Source organism: Phascolarctos cinereus, unplaced genomic scaffold (assembly GCF_003287225.1).
Source record: "Phascolarctos cinereus isolate Bilbo 61053 unplaced genomic scaffold, phaCin_HiC Scaffold_4;HRSCAF=312, whole genome shotgun sequence".
In the NCBI taxonomy this organism is placed as follows: domain Eukaryota; kingdom Metazoa; phylum Chordata; class Mammalia; order Diprotodontia; family Phascolarctidae; genus Phascolarctos; species Phascolarctos cinereus.
The window spans coordinates 433383626-433392281 of NW_027555847.1; the positions used below are offsets into that span (position 1 = coordinate 433383626).

Here is an 8656-nt window from a genome sequence, read left to right on the forward strand (position 1 = left end):
TAAAAGCATAATTTGCAGTGCTATCACTTAGTGGAAGAATAAATGTATTTTAAAGAGCTGATATAGGGAATAATAGTTTATTTTTTTCAAAAAAAAATTTTTTGAAATTTCTTTTGATTTCTTATTAGTGAAATTATAAATTTAGGTATAGGTGACAAGAGAGAAAAAAGACCCATTAATATAAAATGAAAGAAAAAATAGTAGGTTGACAAAGGAAACTTTTTGGAAGGCCAATAACCGAATCCTAGAATTTGAAAATTAAAATTATTATTCTCTCTTAATCTCTCTACTTTGTAAGGTGAAATTAAAGAGACTGCAATTTTAGAAAGTATGGTCAACAGATTAAAACTACATACTGGTTTTTTATGCTTATTCAGTTCCTTTTTATTATTATCTAAATAACTCACATTTATATAAAAACTTAATGTTGATAATGCTTGTCACCAAAACCTTTGAATTAGGTAGTGCAAGTATTATTGTTATCATTCTATTGATGGGGAAACTGAGGCTCCTAGGTTATATGTCCAAAAGCATTTAGGTAGTATTACAGCCATGACTCAAACTCAGATCTTCTGATGCCACTACATTATAAAACAGCAGATTCATCACAGTCTTTTCCATTAGCAATATGCTCTTCTCAACACCATTTCAAAACAACATTTTGGATAATACCCTGTCTTGATCCCACGTGCTACCACTTTTAATGCTTATTAACCACCACTCTTGAATTCCTTAGCCCTTATCTCCTCCTGATCACCATCTACTCACTAATCCAAATGCGGTAATTTTCATCCCCAAAGTAATCCTCACCATCTGACTTTTCTCCTCCTGGACTGCTATCACTGAAAAAAAGGCAGGAAATAAATTAATTTTACCTAATACAAAAGTATGATGTATAACCTTATTATGGTGAACACAGGTTTGAATGGTATGGCCCCAGGCCCCAGTAGAAGTGTATGCTAAGGCTAAAATGACCTAGACTATACCCTAGGCACAGCTCTCTTCCCCAGATACTTGCTTGGTATGGTACGGTTGGAGCTAATTTTCCTGGGTCTCTGTTTCTCAGTTCTCATTATGGAACTCAGATAAACACCCTGATTTCAATAATCCAGAGAAACCCATTGCTCTGCGTCATAGGTGAAGGTAGTCTCATATCAGCTCTTTTGTTTACAACTCTGCTGTGATAGTGTCCACATGGCTGGCAGCCAATTATTCCACCTCTGATCTCTTTCTCAACTCAAATCTCCAAAAAAAGCTTGTGTGGGTTTTCACAGCTCCTGGATCAGAAAGGACTTCTCATTATCCCATAGGACTCAAAAGCATTCTGCCTGCCATTGCTTTCCTAAATCCCCAAATTGCTCCACCATATTACATAGCACATTCTAGCTGTCTGACACTGCATTAAAAGCATAATGCTCCAGTGCCTCCTTTATTAGCTCCTGAGAGCTAGAGCCAGCCATGGCCAGAGCACTCTTGCAGTGGGCACCTGTACAGATATTGTCCTCAAACACCTTCAGGACACCTGGGACAGAAAGCTCTGCAGAGCCTTCACTGGCACCCACACTGGAAATGTAGACTCAGAGCCAAGGTTTTTGTAGCTCAGTGTTCAGTTTAGGCATGTGGGAGAGCAGACAACTCTGACGTTCATTTGCTCTTGCTAGGTAGTGACATGGTAGAAGGAGATAAAACATTGTGGGAGAGTTCATCATGGAACAAGACTTTGAGCTTCAGTCAAAAGATACAAGTAGTTTCCTCAACTTTTTCACAAGTTCTTCTGTGTACCTGCTTATTCTTTCCTTCCTTAGCAAATCTATGCCTAGTCAGTGCATTCCTGAAGAAGATTTGCTATATTCCTGCATGCGCTTCCTGGTCTGTGTCACTGGTGGAGTCAGGAGGGCAGGTCTGGTCTCCAATATTCCAGCAGCAACCAGACAACCCTCCATTTAACATTTTCTCTTCTCTTTTGGCCTTCACTTTCTTGGCACAGGGACAACCCATGTATACCCATTTTCTATCATTCCTCTTAGGAATTTTTCTCTCTGCCTACCCTTACCCACCCATCTGGCAATCTCTCTCTGCCCACGTGGTAGATCTTTTCACCCAGGAAGGGGTCTGCCTACATTGCCAGGTTCCATTTACTTCCAGGGAGCTGTCAAAGGCCTAAGGATACTAGTTGCCTAGGGACCCCAACAGGCAAGGCTTCCATACTCCTAGCCCCTGCCCAATCTGAGGTTCAACTCTATTGATTTTCTACAGCAGTAGTCTTGATCATCATGCTAACCTATAGAAATCATGGGTTATAGAGTTCAGGGTATATTTGCATTGCTGTGCTATGAGGCTAAGATCTCTTGAGAAGAGAATTAATACAGCTTTATTCTTGACATTGCAAGCAAGGCTTATGAATTTCTTCTGTTATAAATAAGTTAGATTGAATAATCACCTGAGGGAAAAAAATAAGTTGAATATATATATACCCACACACATATATACATGTATATATATATATATATATATATATATATATATATATATATATATATATATATAAATTATACACATATATATAATAGAAATGAATTTTATCATTAGGGGGATGTATCTATATTCTTTTGCCAAATCATTGTTCTAAAAGCCTAATCCGCTATCATAATACTTTGAAGAATTTTTTTTTCACCACTACAGATGGATTTTTCTTGTTCAGCAGAAAATTTAAGACATCTGCTTCCCTAACTTCCAGCCCTTCTCAGCTATGCTCAAGTTCTTAATAAGCACCAGGGAGTTAGGATAGGTGAAATCCTCCTTTAGCCTCCAGTGACCTCTGTGGTAGTCACTTCCAAACCCCCCCTGCTCCTATCAAATCTGAAGAATTCATCTAAAGGAGGGCACATCTGAAAATGCTGCCCCAGCTACATTTGAATGAGTACACTGATGCTAATGTATTCTACAGGTTTCTACCTATTTTCTTTTCCCCTTTTCTCATGTCTAGCAACTCCCAAACTCCTGCTCAAATGTATCCTATCATTTTGAACCACCATCTGTTTAGTCAAAAATTCCTCTCCTGCTGTACTTTTCATACTCTAATTTTTACCCTTTACCTGTATCATATATGTGTATAGCCTACTATAAAAAAAGAGGCACAAAGCCTATAACCCAGGAAATATACTCCATCCCCTCAAAAAAGATGAGCATAATGAGAGAAAGGGATGACCAATAGATAACCTGCTTAGTTTTTACTATCATTTTACTATCTTTTAGTATCTTTTTACTATCAAAATAATTCAAAGGAGGCCTCCAGCATATTCATTGGGACCTTTGTGTCAAAGTTATGGGAGAAAATATACAAGCGGAGAACAGGAGGGACAGGCATATGATAGATTGTAAACTTCATTGTAGGTGTGAATATTTGCATTAATGACATTATAATCCTATTAGAGTACTTCAGTACAGAGTATATTTTTTGAAAACTTTGAAGGATTGATTCTGAACATATCAGAAAAGAGCATAAGATATCAATTATAAAAAGTCTTGAACCATTTATGCGGAAATATCAACAATACCTGAAATATATCCCAACTTTCTCACCTTTATAAAATATTTAAGGTGATATATATATATATAAATCATTAATATTTATATAGAGAGAAATGTATAAATGCCTCTTTAGATAGATAGATAGATAGAGATATATCTCAAAGATATCACTTTTTAAATTACTTAAATATTTCATTAGAAATTTAACATTGAAAATTAATGAAAACTCCTGAAGTTGATACAAAGATCCCAATCAATATGGTGGAGGCCTCCTTTGAATTCTCTAGAAATTAGAAATATACTAGTTTTGCAAACAGGTTGTCTACTGCTTATTCCTTGCTATCATTAGGCCCTTTATAAAAAATATTTGTGCACTTCCTGGGTCACAGTCTATTTACCACTTTTTCATAATTCTTTGTAGTGTGATATAGCCAAACCCATTCTTGTCCATGTGCCTATTCTTTCCCTTTGAATGAAAATTAATTCTTTGAGGACTGTAGTGCTCTATGACTCATCACTATGCTATAGATCTGAAACTGCAAAATAACACTAAGGAAAAGTCAGATTTGCAGAACCGCTGAACCATATCCAGAGAAGGGGTTATTGCTGGACATGGCAAAATTAGAACATTAAAAACTGCATTTCATTCTAAGCTTTTCACAGTCTCATTTTTTTCTGAAATAATTTGTGCTAAGCAGCATTATTCCAAGAATATTTATGAATGTAAATTGAAGAGCACAACAACCAGCTGCATAATAGTATTATGCCAGAATGTATGTAGCAATCTCTTTTTGTTCAGCATCAATTTTGAAGACACATTTGGACTAGAACATCTTTATATCAAAAGTAGTACAAAAGGAAATGGCAAGAGTACTTGAGAAGATGAAGTTGGAAAGCCTGTGGATTATCCATTTTAGGGGCAACAAAGTATTTTACAGAACCAAATGGATTATTTCTCAAATTTTCTTAAAAATAAAGAATGGAATGTAAATTATGGGAAAAGGGAATAATGCCCACATATTTTATTTACAACAAGCATTTATTAAGGGCCTATTATGTGCCTAATAGGTGTAACTAGGTGGCACAGTGGTTAAAGTACTGGACCTGGAGTCAGGAAACCTGAGTTGAAATGTGACCTCAGGCACTTACTAGCTATATGATCCTGGCCAAGTCACTTAACCCTGTTTGCTTCAGTTTCCTCATCTGTAAAATAAGCTGAAGAAGGAAATAGTGAACCAACCCAGTATCTTTGCCAAGAAAATTTCAACTGTGGTCATAAAGAGTCAGTTATAATTTATATGGCTAAATATGTACCTACTGTGTATCTGGCTGTGTGCTAAAAGTTGCATAAAATATGAGGAAATAATTAAGTGGGCATTGCAGGCAATTTTATGTAGAACAATACATCTTTCTGGTAATACAACTGGCCAACAAACAGAGAACATGAGTTCCCACAATGTTGATTTTTTGTTGATTTTAAAAGTTTTTTTTTTCTAGTTAGAGTGAAGGAATATACATTTATTAAGTGCCCACTTGTGTGCTATGTACTGTGATAAGCACTTTTCAAACATTATCTCAGCTGATCGTCACAATAGTAAGTAGATGCTATCATTTTCCCCATTAGAGAGTTGAGGAAACTGAAGAACAAAAAGCTTAAGTTACTTGCCCAAGTTTACACAGCTCATAAATGTCTTGAGACTGGATTTGAACTTAGGTTTTCCTGGCACCAGGAAGTTCTATCCAATCTGCCACCAGCTGCTTCCTAGAGCAATGCAGCTGGGAAGGCTCCCCTCACACAAAATGTCTACCATAAAAAGGTATAACTTAAAGAAGATTTTTATGAAATAAATGATTACAAAGATAAATTTCTTAAAAAATATGTTGAATATTGACCTTATAGGTTCTGCAGTCTAGAGCTGGAAGGAACTTTAGGAGCCATCTACTCCAACTGATTTATTTTGCGTATGAAAAATAATAGTCCATGGAAGCCGAAGGAAGACCTTCTACAAAATAGAACAAGGAAGTATTGAAAGGCACATTTGAACTCAGGTGGCTTGATTCTAGAATTGGTGAAGATGCTTTTGCTCCACACCACCACCAGTTGTGTTGTTAGATATATGTTCTCTAAAGTTGTTTACCAGTATCATGTTTGCTACTTGTATAGTAATCTCTAAATGTTCCTGTTTACAGATGGCATTGATCCCGAGGGCACTATAAAAGCCTACACACTAAAATCCTAAGAAATGTGGATGAGATTGGTCTAAGCAGTCACACTGGAAAAATTAAATTGGAATAAAAGGGATTCTGGCACAGTTTATAACATGCAGCTGGATGAGCAGACAGTTAACTTAGTTAATTGAAATGTGGATCTTGGACAAATGCTACAAATAGATGATGTACTGGACCCAGAGTTTGGTAGAAAGAGGAAATTGGCCTGGACTGCATTTGAAAATCTGTGCCGTGCTTTTTAACAACCTCAAATGGCTTTTCACAATAACATTCTATATCTTGAATACAAATATTCTCCCTACAATACCATATGGCCATGAATCACAAAACACTAGAACCTTAGAAGAATGAAAATGACAAATATACTAAAAAGAAGAAAAAAGTTGCTTGGTGGGCATAAACAAGCTACAGCACATTGCATATGAATACAAGAAAAGTCAAGAAAGTCATTCTTAATGGGATCAAATAAAGGGAAAGTACCAGTCATATTATAATCATGAGAGACTACAGATGGTCAACTGAAGAGATATTCTGGTGACACTAGGATGCTAACAGATGAAAAACTACAATACTGACCACTACCATAAAATATGGATCATAATTATGCAGGACTAAATATGATACAAATTGATTATTTCTACTGTTATGGTGAATTAATAAGTAGAATTTCAGAGCTTTCAAAATACCAAAGCAAAATCACATATTAATATACATCAAAATGTTATTAGTTTTTATTAGAATCGGGTTGAAGGGGCTATACTGACTGGCCTTCTCTATTCACCAAAAAAAAAAGGAGGAAAAAGTATCTACTCACAGCTCAGTGTGATGAAATTAGAAGGGGATAATAGTTTTGTGGGGTTTTTTATGTTTTCAAGCATAAAAATGGTGAGACAAAGTCAAAAGGTCAGTCATGAGACCTGAGTTTAAATCCTGACTTGCTATTTGTTACTGGTTTAAATTTTGACAAGTACCCCTGGGCCTCAACTTCATTGTCTGTAAAATTAGGATATTGAGCTCAATGACCTTTATAATCCTTTTCATTTATACATCTATGATCCTAAAACTATTTTAGAATATTTTAACTGAATTCCTATATACATAAGATTGCTTTCATTGAATGAATTTTTCCTGTTGTTTGACAGACCTCTACTTGACAAAGCCAGACACAATAGCTATAGTTTCACATGAATGCATATTTTTTAAAATAAATGCAAAGATATTAATTTAAAGTGAGTGCAGGATTCAGTACTTACAGATACATTAGTGATCACCTAAACTAACCCCCATTAATGTTAATTGCTCGTGTCTTGGCAGAACCAATATAATAAAAATGACATTTTGTCCTAAGTTAATTTACTTGTGCAATGCCAAACCAGTCAAACTATGTTTGATAAGACACCGAAAGCCTTTTGCTTCCTGAGAGGTAGGATTTTCTGGGCATTATCCAATAATAATAACACAGTTATCCAGAGTTTTTGAGTTTGCAAAGCATTTTACATCAGAGTCTGAATAATTAAGGAAGGATCCATAACCACCTGGGTCTTTCCAGCCACCCAGAAGTGACCCAAGCTGGTCTGAAGGCCCTGGAGCAGTTTGGAGCAGGTCTCAACTCTGTCTGATTCATCTGTGGGACACAGAGAATCCACAAAGAAGAAGATCACCCACTTCCACCAGAGGGAAGATGGCATTCTTTTGTTTGGGGCCTTGCTGACCTCAGAGGGTCACAGTGCTGTCCAACAAATTCAACTATGCCTCCATCATTGATGCATCCAGTTTTGTAAGTCCAACAAGTATCACTATCACCACCTGGACATGGAGGATCTAGAGGCCAAGCTGCAAGATGCCCAGAAGCATCAGCTGAAGGGCTGCAGATGGAATCTTTTCCATAGACAGTGACATTGCCCCACTTTGGGAGATCTGCCATCTGGCTCAGAAATACAAAGCCGTGGTCTTTATAGGTGGATGTCATGCCACTGGCTTCCTTGGACCAACCAATCAGAGCACTGATGAGCTTGCTGGGAGTAATGGAAGTCATCATCTTCAACTCCACTCTGGGAAAAGCCTTTGGTGGGAGGCTTCAGGAGGCTACACAACAGGGCCTCAGGATCTCATCTCTTGTCTGATAGTGAACCCAGCCTTATCTCTTCAATAGCCTCCTCCCTGCCATAGTAGGGTGTGCATCCAAAGCCTTAGACCTTCTCATGGAGAGCAATGTGATCACCCAATTCATGGCTGCCAAGACCCTACAGTTTTGTAGCAAGATGTAGGTTTCTGGCTTCACCATCTTCCGTGTGGAGCACCCCATCTGTCCTGTGATGCTGGGAGACACCCTACTGGCATTGATCATGGTTGAAGGCATGCTGAAGAGAATGTCATTCGCTACCTTATGGTGCACAAAGGAAAAGCCGGGGGCATCTAGGTGGCACAGTGAATAGAGCACCAGCCCTGAAGTTAGGAAGACCTGAGTTCAAATCCGACCTCAGACCAAGCACTTGACACTTACTAGCTGTGTGACCCTAGACAAGTCATTTAACACCAATCGCCTAAAAAAAGAAAGAAAAAAAAAGAAAAGCCAGGATCTGAGTTCTCATCTTGACCGAGGAAGACATTGACCACTGTATGAAGTCTTTTGTGGAGATGGGAAAGCAGCATAAGGTCATCACATGATGGACTGCTCAGGGCCTTCCTGGGAAGCCAGGGGATGGACTGGGCTGATGCTGCAGAGCCAGAGAGCCCTGAACATCTTTCTGGAGGGTAGAGAAACAGGGACACCAACCAGCCCACAGACCGGCTTCTCTGCCTTTTTTTTTTCTCTTGTGTCTTAAACCAAGTGCCTGAGTATTGAATATCTGACTTTTTGCATTTTTATTTCCTAGGTGTGCTGAAAAACATCCAC

General features: G+C 37.7%; 1 pseudogene; it reads left to right on the forward strand.

Moving 5' to 3' along the window:
- The window catches only part of LOC110217954 (2-amino-3-ketobutyrate coenzyme A ligase, mitochondrial pseudogene), a 33429-nt pseudogene extending 25234 nt beyond the window's left edge, over nt 1-8195 (forward strand).
- Nucleotides 8196-8656: the final 461 nt, after the last annotated feature.